This window comes from Onychomys torridus, chromosome 4, assembly GCF_903995425.1.
Source record: "Onychomys torridus chromosome 4, mOncTor1.1, whole genome shotgun sequence".
Lineage (NCBI taxonomy): Eukaryota > Metazoa > Chordata > Mammalia > Rodentia > Cricetidae > Onychomys > Onychomys torridus.
This window is the reverse complement of record NC_050446.1, coordinates 122314884-122338383: the sequence shown is the minus strand read 5'-3', so window position 1 is coordinate 122338383 and position 23500 is coordinate 122314884.

Sequence of the window (23500 nt, the reverse complement as noted above, 5' to 3'; positions counted from 1 at the left end):
TGCTTTTTTTCTAAATTTAATTGCCCTTTTTAATATTTAATTCAAAGGCAGGACTGGGAGAGAGTCAAGGAGGAGGTGTGCCAGCTCACTTCAAGACAGTTTCCTGTCTGTCAAATGGACAGTCCGCCCAGAAAGATTAACCCAGATTCCCCCAAAGAAATCTGTGTCAAATTGATGCTGAGTTGGTCTGGCATCGGAGAAGGATCTTGACAGCACAAGTTTTAACCCTCTTGGTGCCTAAGGGCTCTGGGAGAAAGACTTTTAAAGGTTTGTTTATGCACAGCTCAGCAGAAGGCTGAAAGCTCAGCTTTTTCAATGGGAGCATTGAAACATGGGAGAAAGTTGAGAACGAGCTGAGTGCTCACAGGAGGAAAGTTCCTACTGATGGGACAGAGGCCATGCTGTCTGCAGCAGTGTGACCTGACTCTCACCTACCACAGGATGAGCTACCCTGTGTCTAGGACTCTGGACAAGTGAGGACACTTTTATATTATGATAATGCACTTCTGTTCCTGTGTAAACAAACTCTTGGATCTTAATTTAGCCTCTGGGAACATTTCACTCCCAAGTATGACCTCTTCTCTTGGGAAAGCACTACCCCCATCTTTAGTTCTTGCCTGCTCTCTCTTCTGTAGACTGTGTGGATCATCTTATCTTTCTGATAATCTCTAGGAGCAAAATTAATGATAGCAACTGCTTGTCACTAAGTAGATACTTAAGAAACACGAGATAAGGCAGTGTGAGGCCAAGGTATTCAGAAAAGGGAACTCTAGGCTCAGGTGCTTACCAGTGCTGGCTATTGGTCAAAATTTCACACATTCTCTTTTTAACACTGAGAGAGTATGAAAGACCCTGGGTCTGTGCTCCAGAAATACATCAGGAAAAACAGCTCTAAGATGGGGTTTTTGGTTCAGTTGCAGAAGTGGACCTGGCTCAGGATGTTATGCTAGGTTCTATTTGCTGGTTTGAGTGGCATTAGTAGTTTTTAACAAAATGGAATGGGCTCTAGCCAGTTATTAATTTGTTGATCTTCATATGTGATAGTATTTTCTCGTGATTTCTATCAACTGAAAGGTAAATATGAAGTCAACTATGACTTAAACCTAAGATGCTGCAATGAACCTGACATTCTTAGCTTGAATTGCAATTGTTGTTGACATGCTCTTAGTGTCTACAATGTCACTTATGGATGAGAGCAACTGAGATTACCTTTGAGTTCCAAACTGGGAACCTGGGGAGCTTGTTTTTTCACTTTCCCACATAGTCATGATGAGACACATGTTCTCCAACATACCACCATAGTTGCCTCTCCACACTGTCTTATGCCCAATATACCTCATGCATATGCCTTACCTGTAATGGTGGCTTCTTAAACCCCATGTCCAAGTCTGAATTACTGTGAGTGTGACCTTATTTGGAAGACAAGCCTTAACAGATTTAACTTAGCTAATACTGTCAAGTTGAGATGGTTTGGAGTTATCTAAATCATGGTCAGGTATCTTTATAGTGGGGAAGCAGAGCAAGATGTGAGACCTGGAGATGAAGGTCACATTAAGGTTGACACAAAAGCCATTGTGATGTCACTGTAGTCAACCAGAAGCTACGAGAAGTAAGAAAGCTTCTTCCCTAGAGATCTTGGTTAGGAATGTGACCCTACTCAGATCTGGACTTTTGGATTTGGCTTCCAGAACAGAATAAACTATTGTCTTAAGTTACCATCTCTGCCACTTTGCTATAGGAGTCATTAAACAATCCATCTGTGTGTACTGTTTGCTGTTTAGGCTTTGTGTGTGCATGTGTGTGTGTGTGTGTGTGTGTGTGTGTGTGTGTGTGTGTGTGTATGTGTGTGTGTGTCCTTGTAGAAAGTGTGTGTTAGTATGCATTTATTAGTGTTTTAAGGACATTTTATTTTTAAATTTTTTGTTTGTTTGAGACAAGGTCTCATGAAACCTAGGTTGGTCTCCAGTTTGCTATGCAGTAAAGGATGACCTTGAACTCCTGACCCTTCTGCCTCCAGCCATTTTATGCAAATGCTGGAATCATGGATGTATGTGATTATGCCCAGCTCTGTTCTCCAATGACCTCCTCTCTAGCTGTTTTATGTTGTGACCTTCTCTGGATTGTTGTTTTACTTGCTATTTTTGTCCACTTAATATAATTTCTCCTTTCTTTGGAGAGAATATTAATTACTTTTATAGTAATTAACCCAACTGCAATTATTTTTAATACTACCTCTTATTACACAATTGCTAGGAACTATGAAACTAGTGTAAGCAAGATCAGCTGCTGTCCTTCTTTTAGGCTTATCTTCTGTAGCAGGTGTGACAGACCCAGGGGTACCCCACACAAACTCTTCTGAGGAAGAAGATTGTGTTCATTAGCAAAAACCGCAACTCAGGGTCTGTTGTGGTTGCACAGCTGCCTTACTGAAGAACAGATCTTTCCTAAAGAAGCCTGTTTCCAGTACTTAAAGATAAAGAAATGGAACCATAGACAGAGATGATGGAGATGATGGAGATGGAGATGATGGAGGAGAGAGATATAGCTATAGAATACATGTTTGTGTGTTAGTGTATTTGTTTCAGAATCCTCTAAAGGGCTGTCTGAGCATTTTTTGGCACATGCATAATCGTCTGTTTTCTTCCTTGCCCAGGCTTGTACCCTTTCCCCATGTCTTGTAGGTATGGGACCACCCCATCTGCACCAATTCTCACTCCTCAGATTCCATTTTAGCTTCTGGTTCCAGAGAGACCAGCCTGGACAGTGGGTTAGCGTGATCAGAAGGATTCTCACACAAGCATTGCCACACCAGAACTGCATTAAGTATGTCAGAAGAACATTTGCTGGAAGCCTCATGTTCAGCATGGTCCATGGAGATTGCTCCGCTGTTCCTTGAATGGCTTAAGTGTGCAACCAACTCTTTCCTTTTATTTCTGAACACCGTCATATTAGGATGTATAGATGGAACCACATATTAAGCCAAACTTGCTCCAACAAGGCTTTGAACAGGTAAAAGGTTGTTTATGAAAATATTGCAAAATAGGTTGTACAGTGGGAAAGTACAGATGGTTCAAAACAGAAAATACATGTCCTTATTTGGCAGAAGGCCTTTTCCATCATCTCTCCTACCTGATCCTCCACCTCTGCTATAGGCCAGGCACTCTTTGAATCTGTGGTGTCAACTATGTGAATCATTATGTCAAACACAATCATTTTCTTGCCTTTGGATTTCACTCCTCAGCTTTTTAACTAATTCCTTTCTGATGGTTACATAATTACATTAATTTGAAAAAAACAAAACAAAACATTACATCATGCACTTAATGCCTGTAAACTTTGCTGTAGTAAATCAGAATGCTTCTTTCTATTAAACAAAGACTGTTATCAGAACCATAGGAGCAGAAGTTGACTATAACATCCACTGTTAACTTTACCTTCTCTCAATGTCACTATGCAAAGTAGTGGCAGAGTTTGCGGAGGCCACACTTCCTTTGTTGGCATTTGATTATACTCTTGGGAAAGTGACATTCTCTTCCTCAGCTGGCTCTCATGTTTGGTGGGGTGGGTTGGTTCATCTCATAGTGGCTATTTAGTAGAGAGTGTCTGTGACTAGACTACTGACCTCTTGCATGAGTTATGAATAGTCATCTCTATATTGTCCTCATCAGGTATCAAGACTGAACCAAAAGCAAGGAGTTAAATATGTAACAAGAATTGACCACTTTATAAATTGATGAAGTAATGATTCCTAGAATAAGTGTAGACCTCGGGATCATGATTGGAGACATGGAGAAGGATTCCCACATCTCTCATCTAGCGACAGGCAGTTATTAGAATGGAGATGACAGGCATCAGAGTAAAGGCCTCTTGAGAAACCCCAGAGTTTGGTTCATAGCCCTAGCCTTCTGCTAAGTCTAGTGTTATCTATTCTGTCTGCCACGCAATGATCCACTTCCATCTTCAGAGAACTTCCCCATCAAGATCTTGGTGCAGTATATTAACTTTCTTAAAACAGTCTGTTCCAAGCTCCGGTGAGGGAGGCATCCGCTCGCTCAGGACCTCTCCTGCCCACCTGGGGCTTACACAGGGACACTTTGCTCAGCCTGGAAGGAGGGGACTGGACCTGCCTGTACTGAATCCCCAGGGGAGTTTCGGCCCTGGAGGAGATGGGAATGGGCGGGGGAGAAGCTGGGGGAAAGATGGGGGCGAGAGGGGGGAGGACAGGGGAACCCATGGCTGATGTGTAAAATTAAAACACAAATATAATATAAAAAAAGGTGAAAAAAACACTCAGTGATGTACTTGTTCGTTCACTAATAAGCATGTGTGAAGATTCAGCATACTAAGAACTTCTATAGATGGTGTCTGCTTGCTGGCTCTCCTTAATGCACCATATTCTTCTTTTTAAATATTATTTTGTATTTATTTTTTTAAGACAGGGTTTCTCTGTGTATTCCCAGCTGTCCTGGAACTCACTCTATAGATCAGGCTGGCCTTGAACTCAGAGATCTGTCTGCCTTTGCATTCTGAATGCTGGGATTAAAGGTGTGTGCCACCATGCCAGGCTAAGTGCATCCTATTCTTGTTACTCATTCTGCCTCCAGATGACTGCAGTAGTTCATGGGCTTGAAGTCCTATAGATTTAGGTTAAAATTTTAGCTCTGATGCTCTGAACTTAGATCAAGTCACTTAACTTTTCTGATTTTCAAATTCCATATCTGTAAAAAGAACAATGGTGATATATATGTATGATAGCTGTTCAATATGTTGTGAAGGTCACAATAGACAATATATTTAAATATGCATTTGTGTGGCCAGAACCAAAGGTATGAATTCAGGTTGACAGCATTCAGCATAACTTTTAATTTGGTGGGAGAAGTACCTTTTATATTTTTCCCAAATCTGGGCCTTGCCTATATATAATTGCTAATAAATATTAGTGTTCTTTCTTTTCTCCCTTATTTTATATATTTGTCAACAGAAATAATTATTATAAATTGTATTGTCATTTTTCTAGACCCCAAATTATCATACCTTGGGCCAAAATCCAATTAAGTGTTTATATAAAAAATGTTTTATTGAAAGCTATACTCATTCATATTATCAGGTTTCTTGCTTTGTGTTGTATATTCTGTATGATTTCCTGGTTCGCATGCCAGGAAAGGAGTATAGATGCCCCTTTCAGTCAGTCCTCGAAAGTTTCCAGCAATTGTATTTTTGCTTAGGTTTAATTTAATTTGGGAAACATTTGCATTCCTCTCATATCAACAAAATAGCCCCTTTTTGTTTGTTACTTTAAATACTGATGCGTGTTATGATTCTATCACTCACTTCGAATAGTAGACCTACTATTCAGGTTTCTTTTAAAGTTACTTCTTACAGATTTTGGATCTTAATCTAAACTAGTAGTGCATTCATGTCATGTGTGTGTGTGTGTGTGTGTGTGTGTGTGTGTGTGTGTGTGTGTTGTCATGAGTGCTATGAATGCACATATGTACATACATATAGAGGCCAGAGGTCAGTCTTGATGTCATTCTTCAGGAGCTATCTACCTTGTTCCTTGAGACAGGGTCTCTGACTATAATTTGGGGCTCCCTGATTAGGATGCACTGGCCAATGAGCACCAGAGAACCTATCTCTAGCTCCCCAGTACTACAATTGTAGAAAAAAAAAAAAGCCAGCCTATCTGGCTTTCTATGCATGTTCTGGGAATTGAACTTGGGTCCTCATGCTTGCACAGAAAATATTTTAGTGACTGAGCTATCTGATTAGAATTGATGAAAGAAGACAATCAAAGAATTCAATGTAGGAAGGCTGAACAGAACATCGGAATGTGAGTGGCCTTCTAACTGCTGCTGCTTACACGCAGAAATCATTCGCATGTTTTCTGTGCCACTGTGATATGCCTGTCATTATGTCACTACAGCCTGGGTGGCAGCAGGTGGAAAGAAGAGTAGTGTTAGGAGGAGATTGGAAGTTTGTGGCTGAAAGGAGCTTAACCCTAGCTCCTTGGAGGCAGTTATCTTTATGGTTTGGAGACCCAGAAATTCTTGGCTCCTGTTTTTTCCAGATTTGGGGTTATTTCCTACATGACACTGGCCAGAAACACTTTGATAACCATTCCCCAAAGTGTCAAAGTGTCACAAGCCTGAACCTGTGTTTGGTAGGCTATTTTTCTCATGCTATGACAGAAAGGAAACCTAAATGCTCCCTTTTTCTCTTGGTTCTTTCTTAGAACTTTCCTAATGTCTACTTGTTTCTACAGGTATTATTTGAATAGCTGGATTCCTGGAGGTGGGTCTCAGGACCTCTTTTTTTCCATCTACGATTTGGCAGAGATGTAATTTTCATGTTCTAGATGGCAATAATAACTTGTCAGTTGACTTTGCTTCAAAATAGTGTTGAACCAATGGGTAAGGACAAACTAGCCTTAGCCTGGGAACTGGAACAATTGAAAAGAACCCCTTAAGCACAGAGGGAAGTCAATAACTAACTCTCACAACTGTTTTAACCCAGCTTTACTAAGTTAAGTTTGTCAGTGAAATTGAAAACCTAGACTCTTTACTCTAGTGTTTCCCAGTAGGGCCTATGGACCAGTGGCTTTGGGAAAATTTGAAGAACTTAGTTTAGTGAGCAGAATCCAGTGACCTACACCCTATTGAGTGAATTGGAATCCTGGGACAAAGCTTGGGGAGGAGATAGGGATGAGTAGAATCATTCAGGTTAAACAAGAACTTCTAGTGACCCTTCTATTTGTTAATACTAGGTGACCAGAATTGCGTTAGACTTGTTATTTTGGTTCATTATGAAGCACATAGACAGTATATACAAAATGATGCAGTGTAGGACCATGGGAGAGGGTGTGAGAAGATAGGAGATGGACCACTGTGACAATTTAGCAATTCAGTGATTGCTATAGTTCGGTGAAATGACTCAAATTTCAGCTGGCTGTGAATAATACTTTATGGGTAGAATGTTGACAGTAATTTATTTCCCGTGACGTCTATGACCCAGCACCAAGGACACCTCTTTTTCATAAAGTCCAGTAACTCACTGTGGCTATCTCCAGACTTTCATTGATGTCGTCAATGAGCCAGGTGCCTCACCAGCTGTACACTTGTATTCGTGTATGCTAAGGAATGGTGCCTCCTACCACAAGAATTTGACTCCATCACGTAGAGAATAACTACTGCTTATAAGTCTGACTGTTTTACAGTCAATACCAAGTGCCAGATGAAAAGACTATGGATTTAGGGCTTCAGTTAAAATAGGGACATTCATAGCTTTCTGGTCAATGAGAAGTCATAGAAAGAATTATTAAAAAAGGACGCACATTAAAAATCTCCAGGGAAGCAGAATCTAAGGGTGTTGATGTGTGTGTGTGTGTGTGTGTGTGTGTGTGTGTGTGTGTGTGTGTCCTTATATATGTCTGTCTGAATGTCTGAGTGTAGGTGGAGAGAGGCAGAGACAGAGACAGAGACAGAGACAGAGAGGCATAGGGAGAGAAAAAGATTTTTAAAGAATTATTGCCTCATATGATTATGGAGACAAACAAGTCCAAAACTGCAGAATATACTGGTGGGCTAGAGATAGGTAGTAGCTGAAGTTAGAGTCCAAAGCCAGTCTGCTGACAGAATCCCCTCTTCTTCAGGAAATGTCAGGCCTTTCCTTAAGATTATTAACTGATTTGGTGGGGCCCATTGCATTATAGAAGTCAACTCAAAATGTGTTGATTTAAATTCTAATATCAAGAAATACAACTCAAAATAAAACAAACCTCACATAAACATATAAAATCATCTTTGACCAATATCTGAGAACCATGCACAGCCAAGTTGATTCTCTGAATAGAACCCCTACCTGAGGAGGTGGTGGAGCACTTGCCTCGTTGGTATAAGACTCTGGATTCAACCACTAGCACCACAATAAAAGGTGACCATCACAGATGTCAATCAAGCTGATGACTGAGAAGTGAGTGTGCGAAGCAGGCTTCTCAGGGTTATCAACCTTATAAGTTCTGTGTTTGGCACTTTCTTCGCAAGACTGGCTAAAATGCAGGGTTTGCAATAGCTTTCTCTTAGATGTCATTCTACAAATCTACTCTTCACTTAATAGATGTCATTGCACAACTCCTATGCACCAAGAACTGTTTTAGATGCTGAGGGCATAGTGCTAAACCAAGATGACCAGTGTTAATTGTGAGGTTTGTAGAGAGGAACCCTCAAGATTAAGGAAGAAAGACTTGGGCATAGTGCACTTGATATAACCTCAAATGCAATCGCCAAAGGGAAAGGGGGAATCCTGAGTGTTCAGTGTTGTTGCAGCTCTTTGTATCCCAGGCCACCATCCATGGAGAGGAATGTCTGCTTCCAACTATGAAGAGCTGGTCCCAGATGCTCAGTTAGAGAATTGTCAGCATCACTTTGAGGTCCAGTGATTGAAGCAAGGGCACAGAAGCAGGAGAAGATGTGTTCTTCCCATGTTCTTATGATTTTCTCTTGCTTTCTCTCTATGGGGAACATGGGATGAGCCTAACCCCTGCAAGTATCCTCAGTGGCAGGAGGAGTGACAAGTATGTTTGACCAGAACTGGGTACTGTAATGGATGGAAAACCATCAATTCCCTCTGATGGAAGACAACAGGAGTCAGCTCTCCCTTCCAATAGTGGTTTCTCTGACCTGAAGGAGGTTTATTGTGTGATCATTCTGAGCCCTGGGCTTTTTTGATTTTCAGTCTCACAGCCATCTGCATGTAAACATGGAGAAGTATAGCTATAAGGAAGGCTGTGCATATGGAATACAGCAGGAACTTGAGTGGGTACTCACTGTCATTGTTCACTCTGTTGTCTGGATCCCCATCATAAGGCTGACCCCAGCTTCAAAGAAGGATGGAATGTACAGCCTTTTTTCTCCAAGAAAGAATAAACTCATTAGGTAATCCTCTGACAATTTCTGCTACATGAGAAAATGTTGCTCTAAGTAGATCTGTTTGGGCAGAGGTGACAACAACAGTGAGCAGGAGAGGTAGAAATAATCTGAAGTCCTGCCTCAGTTACCAGGAATGCTCAGGAAACATGATGTCCCCAGGAGCATATATGGGAGACTTCTAAGGGAGTTGCCTGCCTATCAGAAAGGAGCAGGAGCCATGATAGCATTTGCTGTGGGCATGGATATCCTCCCTTTCTCTAGATATCACAAGTTATGCTCTCCAGATGCAGATGATGAGATCATTCAGTGTGTTTATCAACACCTATGGCAAGAAAGAGTAGAAAGTAGCAGCATGTAGAAGGTACATATGTGATACAACAGACTGGTTCTGTAATTAGTTGATATTACACCTCTGATTCATTTCCTGACTGTGGCTCATCCAAGAAACTGGTACATGTAGTTAGTTCTTTGTGTAGGGTTAAGGCCACATGGGCTTTTGTTCATGTTAGTATGTCTATTGTTGTTGTTCATGTTTAGCTCATGTTTAGAAAATCATGTTAGTGACATTAAGGGTGTAGCTTCAGATGTTACTAAAAAAACACAATCTCACAGAAAACTCCCTGGTCCTCTGGCTTTTACAATATTTCTAGACCCTCTTTTCTAAGGATTCCCTTAGCCTTAGGTGCCAGAGTGGTTTTGTAGATGTATCAGTTGAGGCTGGATTCCATAACTCTGCAGTTTGGTTGATTGTAGTTTTCTGTGACAGTCTTCATCTGTTGTAAAGAGAAATTCCCTTGATGGGGTGCAAGACTGCACCCATCTATGGATATAAGGACAAATATTTAGAATGGAGTTAGGGATTATGCTGGCTTAGTAAAGGAGTGGCTGTAGGTTCTTTAAGGTCCATGACTTCACTGGCCCTGAGTAGTTGGCTAGGTTTCAGTATCAGCCATGATTTCCCTCTTGTTAAGTAGTTCTTAAGCCCAATTAGAGAGCTGTTGGTTACTGTTGAGGTATGCATGCCACTACTGTACTGTTAGGGGTTTTGTGCTTTGTTTACCAACATTGTGGTTCATAAGCATCATATCTGGGTAGGAATGTTGGCTTCTTCCCTCCTTTAGAAGAACATGTGGCATCTTCTGGTACCATGAAAGCTAGTCCACAGGGAGGAGGCTTTCAGGTCAGAAACTGTGGTATTTATAAACAGCTTTCTTAACTGGTCCATTTCATTTATAATCACACTTAGATGCCATTCACACACATTTAGTGTGAGAATACGTAGGTAGATCCTTACATGAGTCTCTCATGCTAATCCTACTGCATAGGTCCAATTGTGCCTGGGGTCAAAACCCTCCTTTCTTCAAACAAAATGACAGTGTCACTTTGATAGGAGGAAGGCAACACAAGGACCTTTACCTTTTAAATTAAGCTGATAGGGAGCTCAGTGCATTTAAGCCCCACCCTTTTTCCTGCTTCTATTTATCATCGATATGTTGAATTTCTCAACTGGCAATGGATAAAATAGTTGATCGCAAATGAATTAGATATCAATTAATTTCTAAAGCAAACCTAATGGGCATTTAAGAAGAGAATTTAATGTCTCATTTACTCTCTACAGCTATCTTGTTAAATGCCAATTAAGTATCTAAATATTTCCTACAAGCTTAATGAATTATAATAAGTGATAAAAGATTGCCACTTTTTCCTAAGATCCTTGCACTTTGGGCTTCCAGAACAATGATAGTAGACTTTTTTTCTTGTTCTACTTATGATACAGACATAACAGCTAGAGATGTTCTTAATTACCCTTAGTTACCATTAGTTATCTTATTTAGCAATAAAGAACAAAATTTAATGTCAATTTTGAATATAAGAATGTACACAGCTAGGAAACATGTGAGTAATAGAATTACTTTAATTTAAAATAAGGTGAATGGTATTAAAATATTACCTATGAAATAATTTCTAAGTATAAGGACAGAGAGTATATTCACAAACTTTCACATGAACCAATGGGTATGCCGTTGTTGTTGTTGGCATCACACACAGATACTAAAGTCAGGGTTGGCAGGACTCTGCATCTCAAGCACAAAGGGAAAGTTGGAGAAGGCCTGGCCTGGAATCTGACCTTCAGTGTTATTTCAGCCCTTCTGGGAGATAGCGCAAACCCCAGGTCCGGGCCTCCAGGCTTTGATACTTAACAGTATTCCATGGGCCTTGGAAGATTAGAAGAGTCCTGGGCAGCATGGCTCATGGAATGCCAATTAATGTCAAATGAGGCTTCAGTCCATGTCAGGACATTCAGATAGCAATAAGGCAGTGCCTGGAAATGGTGTCTAGTGTTAGTGGGCATAGGCCAGAAACACAATCCAGGCCTGAGTAGCACAGAGCTCCCAAGTAGTCTCTATATGTCTTAAGTCATTGTGGGTGACATTCAGATCAGGCCCAATGGAAGCCACACTGTACCCAAGGGAACTCTTTATGAAGTGAGGTCAAGGGCATGCAGCTGGGATTCAAGTAGCCTGCAGTTCAAGGCCCTACTTACCACATATGTACCTATGAGTTTAGGAAAATAATAACTTTAGAGTCTCAGTTTCTTTGTCTTTGAAATGGAAAGGGTACAACTTTCTGAAGTTTCTTGGGAAGATAAGAAAATAATAAAGGTGCAAGTGAGTAGTAGAACATGTGCTTAGCATGCACACAGTGACTAGGGTTCAACCCTCAGTACCCCTGAAAGAGGAAGGCGATAAGGAGCTGGGGGAGAGATTATTATTTAAAGCCTTAAATATAGTTGCCAAATAGCACATACCTGGTAAGTACCATTATAATTAGGATGAAGTAACAACAACAATGATGATGATGATGATGATGATGATGATGATGGTGGTGGTGATGATATATATATATATATAGCATTGATGATGAGGTCACTTTATTTCTGTTTCCAAGTTGAGGACCATACATTTGCTAACTATTCCTTCCTATGGAAGTTAGTTCAGTTACAATTGTCCTGAAGGATGCACAAACTCCATGCAGAGGGTCTCTGTGTCTTTTCTGGTGGTGTGGCCACCTCATACAACCTTCCCAACATGGTTTTGAGAGAGGAAAGCACTTTTTTTTCTTATAGAAAATGAAAGAGATGTTCAGTGATTGTTGCATGGTGGTCACTACTTCTCAAACACTTTGCCAATCCCTTGATCCAAATGTACACTATAAGGCAAGGAGGCCTCTCTCAGCTGGGAATGGAGAGTGCAAATACCTCCTTGGTTCCCAAGGACAGTTCTGCTCTTCAATGAGGCCATTCATCCCAGCCCCACACAATTACTGTCGCTTACACAAACAGTTATGGGGCATTCGGATGACAAATGTCAGGCAGCCATTCAAGTCACATTTTTGAAAACTATTTTTATTACAGGAAGATGCTCATGATGTAGCATTTTAAAAGGCGGGGAGAGCAGGAAGCAGCGGTGACTATTAAGAGTCAAATGGAGCCTCCTTCCTCCCACCTTCAGGCTCACCTCGTGAAACAGCATTAGAGGGAAAAACAAGAGGAAGGTCTGACAGATTGTGAATATACTGACTAGAAGGGGCAGGAGGAGGAGAGAGAGGGGGGATCTGTGACTGGTATGTAAAATGAATAAGAAAACTTAATAAAAATAAAAAAGAAAAATGCACTTGCTTAAAGATGAATAAAAACAGACACCAGGGCAGAATTTTCACTGATCATCAAGCATGAAAAATTCCTAAAAATCCTTCCACTAACTTTCTTCCAAAGCCTAACTCCCTCCAGCATTAGGTTGACCTATTCATTCCTTTGTTCTTTTTTCAGCAGCCTGAAAGTACTCTAACTGATGAATCTGTTCATGCCCCTCTCTTCTTGATTGACAAGTTACTCTACATTTTCTCACCTCTGTCTCTATCTCTTCTTCAATTATCTCCATGTATCTCCCAGTGTGTGAGAAAATAAGCACTTGAACCCCAAAGCCTGTGTCTAAAATCTGTCTGTCAGATTGCTTCACTGTGTAATCATGGGTGAGTTTCTTAGTCTCCTAATGTCTCTGTTCCAACCTCATACAATGGGAATATTAGTGATGTTGTCTCACAGTATGCTCTTATGATCAAATGATGAGCTTGTAGGAATTACACAGAATATTGTAAATATTGACTATTGTTTTTATTGCCCTTCTGTGGGTTCATTGACCTTCTCTTGGCCTCTTCAAATTCCATTTTACCCACAATAATATCCTTTCTTGTAACAAGAAGGGGAGGGATTGTTTGCAGATAATTGTAACTTAGCATATATTTAAACCTTGTCATACTACATATGGAAATGTCTGGACAAAAATGCCATGGTAGTTTAAACAATGACCCCCACAGAAGCTTACATCTGACTTTCAGAATACTGTGAGGATGCTCCCTTAAAAGACAAGAGATCTTTACGAGTGTAGAGAGTTAAGGTCTTAAAATGGTAGATGGAGTGTCATTTGAAGTCCCCATAAATGAGGAAAAAGAGATGTGGTAAAGAAATAAGTCAAAGTTGAGGTGATGCCACATAGAAGGGAATCAAGAGACAAGGATCATGGGAAGACCACAGAAGCAAGAAAATCTCAGATGTGGATTCTCCCTGGAGTGTGCAGAAAGAATTAAGCTTGGCCAGAACCTTGACTATTGACCCTTAGTTTCTTTTTCAGACGTCTGGCCTTCACAACTGTAATATTGTGAGTTGATTTATGGTAATATGTTAGAGCAACAGCAGTTAATTAATGAAGCAAAAAGATTATATTGACTACAATAGATTCATGACAGCCTTTTGTTTTCTCCTTTTTTAGGCTATCTCTGATTTCTAAAATAAGAAGAGAAATGCTGATTTAATTAAAATAACAATCAATAGCAAGTGCCTACTGTGAGCTGGGTCTGGTCTTATGATACTGCAGAAGGCACACAAACATGTGAATTGGAGTCACTCCCTACATGGCCATTGTCCATCATTGAGCTCAGAGTTCCTGGCTGTTTTTCCACTTCCACCATCTTCTTAAGGCTAAAACTGCCCCATTTCCATTTCTTTCCATCTATTCTTATTGAATTTACTATCTACAAAAACGTAGGAATCTTGTTAAAAGACAGATGCTCTGGACATCATTAGCCATCAAGAAAATGCCCAAGCCTCAAAGCTCTCATACATCATGGTGTGGGTGTACCATGTGGAGATGCTTCCCTCCCAATAAACTATGTCCTTATAAAGACTCAGATGTGAATGTGCATAGCCACTAGATTCATAGCAGTTAAAATCTGGAAACTTCCCATATAGCCATCAACTGATAAATGCAGAAGCAAGAAGGAGCTGGTTACAATGGGACAGTACTCAGCAACCAAAAGAATAGTGACTGAGGATGTTCCTTGGTGGTAATATGGGTGGAAGCTCTGGGTTTACTCTCCAGAACTGGGTGCGGGGAGGGTGGAGAAAGTGATCTAGAGTGATAGAAAGCAGACTCATGGTTTCCTGATGAGGACACAGAGAGGAAAGGAATGCAAATGGGAGCAAGGTGTCTTGATTGTCATGATGGTTCCATGGATGCTGTGCTGGTTGATTTTTGTGAACTTGATGCAAACCTCAAAATTATTTGAGAAGAGAGGGTCTTAATTGAGAACATGCCTCTGTCCAATTGGCCTACTATGGAGTATTGGCTTGATTAATTATTTATGTGAGAAGACCTGCCCACTGTGGGCTGTGTCGCTCCTGGGCAGGTGGTCCTGGATTATGCAAGAAAGCTTCTTCAGAAAACCATGGAGAACAAACCAATAAGCATCAGTCCTCCATGACCTCTGCTTTACATCCTGCTTCCAGGTCTTGCCCTGCTTGAGTTTCTGCCTGACTTCCCTCAGTGATGGACTATGACTTGAAAATTATGAGCTGAAGTAAACCTGTTCTTCCCTAAGTTGCTTTGGTTATAATATTTGATCACACCAATGGAAACCTGAATGAAGACAGATGATGATCTAATCCATCAACACTTGTTCCTTAAATGGGTATAATTTCTTGCATATAAAATGTTTCTTAGGAGATAAGGGAAAGTGCGGGCATATTTTCTAATTTGGAAGTTTGGCTAGGCAGCCAGGACTGCATGTAATCTCACTTATTACAGGTTGATGGTTCACAGACCACATGTTAAGCACCATGGCTATAAAATACCATCTTTTCTTTCTCCACTGGTAGGAAACAAATCTTTGGTCTGATTTGTGGAGAAAGGAAAGTTCTTCAGAAAGGAACTTGCTGTGACATGAGCACCATGAGTCCCCCACATAAACTCCCTGTGATGTGAGCATCAGCAGCCCCCATATAAGTTTGTGCAATGTCTTAAGCTCAAGCATGACAAAATACTTGAAAGTACTTTTGTTGTTTTTGTGGTGACCTTACCAGCCCCACTGCTCACTTTTCCATTACAACGTTAGCTTGAGCTTTACCTGAAAGTACATATGAACCTTCCTTGGGACTGTCCTGCCTTCTCTTTAAAGCCTCACACAGACTCATATCTTTTGCTTAATGCATCCATTTTCAGCTGTGCTTGTATGGAAGTAAACTTGAGAGGGTGACAGAGACCACAAGGAACACTTTTTGACTTATGAGGTATTAGAAGTAATTTAGAACCCCAAAAGAAAAACTTTGGACAGCCTTGCACTCTTCCAAAGAGATATTTTTCTGTGCCCTGGACAGCTTTGAGTTTCTCTGCAGGATGCAACGTGTCCATGTGTGAACTGATCCTTTGACACTGGCCTAAAAGCTTCGCCTATTTTTCCTTGCTGAACACCTGCTGTAAAGAACAAAGCTCCTCCAGGAAGGAGTTTCTGGGCAGTAACTGGATCTCTCTGTGGTAGCAAATGTGTCTCTTTCTCTCATTCTAATTGTAGGTCATGTCCAATCTAAACATATGTCTCAACTAATCATAAAGCGTGACAGTTTAGTTAACTTAGTATAAAGTTAAACTGTTGAAATGATGAATGTCAAGTCAATTCTTAATTCCTTATGGGCTGACCAAAACAAGCAACCAAGCAAACAAACAAATAAGCAGATTAAAAAATGTTGAATATGGTTATAATAGCTATGCTTTTTATATATTTTTATGAATTGTCTATCATTTTGTCTCAAAAACTCTTTAAGGTATTGGCAAAGTATCAGGAAGGGAACTACTAACCTCATCTTTCTTTCTGCATTTATACAGACTCACACCATTAAGAAAGTTTCTTCCCGACATAGCCATCTGCATGAGGTATACATCTGTTGCTCTAGCTATATTCTCCCATGGTTATGAATTTCACAAATGTGTGTAAACAGAGAATTCAAGAATTACAGTTTCACATATGTTTCTCAGTCCCTAATTGTTCTATATGGCCTGAAGAATGATCTACAGCAGCTGTACTTTTAGTTCCAAGTGAGTGCCTTTATTAATCATGTGGCAAGTAAAAGGAAAAGAAGAAATAACAAGTAGCAAGGAGACGGGAGCAGCAGAGAGAGAGCAGAACGTCATAAAATCAGGTACGTGCAACATGCAGCAGAGCTGGAGCAGCTTGGTTGGGGGAGCAAACAAATGTAACACCATCAAATCCGGGGCATATAATAGCTGGCAGAAATCGACTGGAGAATTCCCATTGAGACAGCTGGAATTCTTGACAGAGCTTTCTCTCCATGCATGAGCTTCCAGCCTCTCATCCTTACTGAAGTCATTTTTATATCATGGAACAAACAATAGTTAACTATATTTTTTAAAAAGTGGTTTGTTTTCTATCTGTTCTCAAGAATGGAGTATATTTCATACCCTTGGCTGAAAAAAAAAAAAAAGGTTTGTTTTCTATCTGTTCTCAAGAATGCATGTATTTAATACCTTGGCTGCCTGCTATTCACCATTTTTTCCAGCCAGAGAGCAGAAGGGGTCAGCTTTTTCTAGGACAGGGGACTTTGGAGGACACTTAAACAGACAGGTGTCTGAAATAAGACAGAGCCTCCTTGCTCCAGAGTCCACTTCGAACAAGCTTACATAGCACATGACAATCAATCAATGTAATGCGTGTTATATCAATGTCCTAAATAAACACTTGATTTCTCATAAAAAGAATAGTTTTAAACACGACCATTTGAATCTGGCAAATGCTGAGACACAAAGATGACTAATACTTGACTAGTTCAGAGGGGAATGATGGGATCAGCCTTCCTGTGTGTGTCAAACACAACTTTGTCTCCATCCTGGGGTCCGGAAAAAAAAAAAAAAAAGAAGGGAAAAACAGAGTCACCCAGCTAAATGGTTTTCTAACTGTCCCTCCCTCAGCAGAGCCCCGTGACTTTATGAAGCAGCAACAACAACACTCCTCTAAAGCTGAGCTACTGTGAAATCACCCAGGGCTTGAACTTGTCGCATGACCGTTGCTTTAAATTTTAATGCAAGCTCGGGAATAGATTTGTGTACAGCAAGGTAAAGCAAAGGCCATGAAATATTGATTCTGTACATTTTCTTATGCATTTTTACTCTCCAATTTAGTAAATTTTTCATCTTGCCTGCACTTAGAGGTTGCCTATGAAGTCGTTACTACCAATTGTATTAGCTGTTGTAAATAAATAATCCTCGCCAGAGCGGTTTGTCTGATGGGAGGTGGACAGGACTGGCCTCCTCTCTGCACTAGCTTCTGACAGCCTGGGCTGGGAAGGATGAAAAGAGATGGTGGTGATTTTCTTAACAGCACAGTAGCAGACACTTTACAAAGCAGGAAGAGTTTGCAAAGCAGCAGCAGGGGAGAAGTCCAGTGTTCCCATAGAATCTAATTCAGCACTCTGACATTTGCCCATTTGGGTTTTGGAGGAAGCTGAATAGATTAAAACAACTATAACCATCAAGTCATCAGGATAGAAGTTTGCAACCTGAACACTTCCTGGTAAGGTCTCTTGTCATAGCCCTCCTTTAGAGAAAATAAAAATACCATTAACGTTTTTGCTACTGGCCCCAATCTAATCTATGTGTGTGTATAGAAGTCCCATTGTGTTCGTCACATGAAAGACAACTCAGGTATTTCTCTCGGCATCCGTCTTGCTGTACACATCTTTTTCCTAGAAGAAATACCTACCCTTGTCTTTTCAACATCTAACTAGCAGTGAAGGCCATGAACAAGGCAGACACAGGTTCCAAGGCAAAGGTCTGTCTTTTAATTAAGGATCCTTGAGGAGGACCCTGTGATTCTACAGGTTGCGGAGGTCATCCTGGTCTCTGAAGACTTTGTTTATTCATGCATCAGTTCTCTGTTGTTTCTGTGAGGTTGACTATGACTCTAGAGTCCTAGTAAAATGGACCAAAGATTGACTGGGACTTTTTCACTGGGTCCTAAGTTTCTTATTTCTATGATCAGACTATACCAAGCAAAAAGATGCAATATCTCTTCTTTATTTCATTCATGTCTAGCCATCTTGTTAGATGAGCAATAGATTCTCTTCCTTCCATTTTTCTTCTAGTTTCACATTTCATTAAATTTACATGTGTTTTTTTGTAGCAGAGAGATTTTAAGCTACCCTTACAAGGAAGGTTAGTTTGGGTGTTCTTGTCTGATACCTTTACTGGTGAAGAAAAAGGAACACAGGAGGGAAATACGTACGCTCAGTCATCTGTCTCCTGAGGTTTTATTTGACAAGCATCTGAACAGGATCTTTTAGCTCTTTTAAGAGCACGAGTGCCCTTCCCTTCTCCTTTTAAATACTGAAACTCTTGATTCAGAAGATACCTAACTTAGAGCAAACAGTAAGACCAATTCCCTAAAGAGGATCCATGTGTGTGTGTGTGTGTGTGTGTGTGTGTGTGTGTGAGAGAGAGAGAGAGAGAGAGAGAGAGAGAGAGAGAGAGAGAGAGAAAGTGAGAGAGAGAGAGAGAGAAAGTACATGTGGCAGATGTGTTCGTGTGTGTATGAGTGTGTGTTATATGTGAGAGTTTGGGTGTCCACATGGCATAGTGGACTACATGGAGGTCAGAAGACAATCTCTGCCATTAGTCTTCACCTCCCATCTTTTTGAGACAGGATCTCTTGCTCTGCATTATGTACAGGGCCAGGCTAGTGAGCCCTTGTATTTAGGGGGAATTTCCTTTCTCAGCCTTTCATGTTGCTTCAGGAGAGCCAAGGCACACGCTGCCGTGTGTGGCTTTTTATATGAGTTCTGGCCATTGGAACTCCCATCTCCATGCTTGCACAACAAGCTCTTTTGCCCACTGAACCATTCTCCAGCAAGCCCTCTGTGGCTTTTGTGACATTGGTGCTCTCAGGCAATTCTACAGGGACTGTTCTACAACCACTGAATATTATTGACTTAGGCCTCGTGCTTGACACAGACCCTCATCTGCTAACGCTGGTACCTGTAAGCAAATGGCACACACCAAACTCTAGCAGAGTGTGTCTAATGAAGCCAACTGCCAGACGTTTGGGTCAGATGTTCATGTGGGCACAGACGTTCATCTCATCATTAAAGCTCCCTCCTTCTTAGCACAAGTCCCATATAAAAACTAGCAAAGTTGTGGAGTAGGCAGAGAAGAACTGAAAACAGAGGACTTGTCATTACAATTAGGAAAGGTTGGGGAAGTTTTGGTAGGCATAGCACAGGAGGCTCAAATTGAGGACAATACCATGGTAGGCATAGTGCAGGATGCTCAGGTTGAGGACAATGCCAACAGTTCATTCCAGTTTCTTTCCTAAGAAAAAGGCATACTATGTGGATCAAAATATAGATGGCCATGTGTTCATCTGGAGGGGGAAGAACTAAATAGTAGGACCAATGGTGGAGAGCAACCTGATGTGTTTGTCTTAACTTGACCTTCAGGGGTTTGCATCATTTATTACAGCAGCACTTTCAGATCCAGGACTAGAAATGAGGCCATATGAAGAAAAGAGAGGTCAAAATAATGAGAGTTTTTAGATTCACAAGAGAATGTGGATGACAAATTGTAGGAAACCATTAAGTCTTCCTAACTTGGACTAGAGTGTGTTGAAGAGGAGGGCTACATTCTCAGTTGGTGCCATATCCTGTGACTTGAAATGCCAGGTATCAGAAGTTTCTGGAAGCAGTGGTATTGGAGAGACCTAGGATTCAAGGAGGGACTACATCAAAGAAAGCCCTCTTGGGACTGTGGAGTTATTTCCTCCATGTGTCAAGCAATAGCATCAGGAAGGAGTCTGAGTATGACTGTGCCAAGTAGATGTGAATGAAAACACACAGCAAAGAACAACAGCTTCACCAGGCATGGAAAGAATTGCCACAGAGATAAATATTCCTGTGAATGCTACTCAGAGCTCAGGCTTCCTCCCAACTCCCCTCTGGCTGCTCAGTAACAATGAAAGTGTTGTAAATTTACACCAAAGAAGCCCTCTAGTCTGAGATTGAGAAGCCAAGAACAACCAAGGGGAACCAGAAGGGGAAGCAGAGACAATTTACTCAAAATGTTTATGGAAAAATACCAGCCCTGCTTACATGTCTCATCACTTAAAGATGAAAAACAAAAACAGCCCCAAATTCAGCTTTATGAAAAATTTCAAATTGTGAAATAGAGGGAAATGCATGCAATATGTGAAGGAGACAACAGTAGTAAAAAGGAAAACACTGCTGTGTCTCCAATGTTATTTGTGAAATTGGGGACTCTAATGAGAACTGGGTAGTATGGTTTAAACAGAAAAATAAGTAAGCAGGCAGTTTCAAAAGCAAGGAAGATAAATACATTGACCATGTATGACATTTTCAAAGAATAAAATTATTAAAAATAAATTACTTTCAAAAATTATTTATATTTTTATTTGTATGTGTGTTTCGCCTGCGTGAGTATTTGTGCACCACATGTGCACAGTGCTGGAAGACAGCGGCTGGTCCCTTGGAACTGGAGTTACACATTAGGCATGATGCACCATGTGAGGGCTAAGAACTGAACCCAGGTCCCCTGCAAGAGCAGCATGCACTCTTCCCTGCTGAGTCATCTCTCCAAGCTCCTCCCCCAATTCAATAAAAATGATTTTAAAATGAATTGAATCACATAAGAAAAAGGAATGTGGAAACCAAATTCAGCATTAGTTTTAGAAGTCCTGAGGGGAAGAGACAATTCAGCAAGAGCTGAATGCTGACGTGGGTACAAATCAATCATAGACACCTGGAGAAGAGAGGGGCAATCAGAAACATGATGGTGGTGTGGAAAGGATGCTAGAAGTGCCAGACAGGGAAAGAGAGAGAGCAGATCTAAGGAAAGCAAAGGGAGAAGAAATCAGACAGAACAGAACAAGCATTCCTGGTTCCTTTGAGGAAGGCAAGTTCTAGAGTTACAGAACATTCACAAAAACAAAGCAGCTATTTGGTACCTTATACAAAACAAACTATTGGTACCTTAGTGGTTTTTTTTTTTGTTTTGTTTTTTGTTTTTTGTTTTTTGTTTTTTGTTTTTAATCTTATGGAAAGGGGAAAAAAACAAAAACAAAAACAAAAACATGGCAAACATGGAAGGAAGAGGAGTGCTGAGGGGAACAAGATATTCATCTAGCTGCAGACTCCTCTCCCACCATGAAAATGTTAGCAAACATCGACCAATTCTAAGGAACTGTCAGCAACCAGCTGTGGCCGAAAACTCTAAATTCTGTTCATATAGAAAAATACACAGAGAGAGGTAGAGGGGGAGAAGGAGAGGGAAGATGGGAAAATTTTTCAGATATGCCAGGGCTCAGTAAAGAACTTCTTCATACAAGTAAGTTTACTTCCTGTTAGAGCTGGGTTTGGTGACTAATACGGGGAGAGGATTCAGAGTTCCCTTTCCCTTCCAGACAGCCACACTATAGCTGACCTGGCCTAGTTTACTGAGTTTCCTTTATTTTTTTTTTTCCCAAGTGATTTTAATGCTATCTTGGCTGCCAAGGTCCATTGTGTGTGGATCTGATGTTATGATGTCCATACAATTTGCTTCGTTAGGCGTTTTTCACTGCTGTATTATGACATTTAAGAAAGCATTAATGCACTAAGATAAATATGGACATCTGGTAGAAAGAGGTGTCTCTCATTTGTTTCCAGGTTGTCATGGCTATATGAGAACTGACCTATGAAGTTTCAACTTAAAACTGACTTGTAAATTTTAGATTGGGATTGCTTTGCACAAAACATCAAATGAGAGATGTGTTTTTGACACTGAGTGATCTCAGGAAATATCTCTGTATTTTTTTGGTAATTATTTTATGTTTTACAATAACAATAATTTCATTCATAAGACTTTTCCATATCTTTGTCAGGTTCCTGCAAGATATTTGATTATTGGTTATAATTATGAATACTATATTTTATAATTTAATTTCTATTTAATTTTTCTGGTATATAATTTTTCTGGCATATATTCAGATTATTTGTTGTTGGTGGTCTCTAAAAAATGTAATGAATTCTCTTAATGATGTTGGTACTTGGTCTACAGATTTTTATGAAAAATTTTGTGTATTATTCTACGGTCCACAAATAATGATGAATTTGTCCCTTGCTTTCCCGTTTCATACCTCTTTTGCTGTTTTTGTGCCTTGTTACATTAATCATGGCCCCCAGTCAAATTTTGAAGAATAGGGGTGATTTCTAGAATTACACTGTGGTTTCTGATAATGTCTTTTCTTCAAGGTCTGAATAATACCTCATTTTCCTCCTAAGTCTATTGCAGGGGGAGGTGGGGAGCAGTGAGGAGAGAGAGAAAGAGGGGTAAAGGAGGAGGGGTTGTTTTCTTGGTCTTAAATTTTAGCCATTCTGATTGGGGCAAAATGAAATTTCCAAGTAGTTTTAAATTTGCATTTCCTTAATTGCTAAGAATGCTGAACACTTTCAGATATATTTCATAGGCATTTTTGTTTCTTCTTTGAGTTTTGTTTCTTCTGTGTTACCACAAAGAGCCATAGTTCATTGTTTCAACTGGGTTCTTTGTTTTCTTGACTATGATTTTTCCTGATAGGTATTCTAATCCCAAGTGGTCAGCTCTAGACACAAACACATATGAGCAACAATAAACAGAATCAGCAGGTTGTGTGTGTGTGTGTGTGTGTGTGTGTGTGTGTGTGCGTGTGTGTGTGTGTGTATGTGTGTGTATTTGTGCATATATATGCAACAATAATAATTATAGAAGAAAAGGTCATGAATCGGGAGGTTGGGAGGAGTTAGAAGGGGAGAGGGAGGAGTTAGAAGAGGAGAGGGAGGAGTGGAATTGAGGTAAATGGAGGACTCGAATATGAAGTTCTAAAATAACCCACCATTAATGTAAAATAAAGTAAGATAAGGGAGATGAAAGGGAAGAAGAGGGGGGAGATACAGAAGGCTTAAATCAGTGTCCAGAAAACAACCATTTTTAATGTAATTTTTTAGAGTTTGAGAATTTTATGTATGAGTATTTATTTACATGATTTCTACTCCCCACCAAGTCCTCTACACCATCACTCCCTTCCAAATTCAAGATTTTTCTTAATTATTATTGTCACACGCACGCACACACACACACACACACACACACACACACACACACAACCATTTAGTGTTGCTTGAATCTGCTTGTATATAAAGC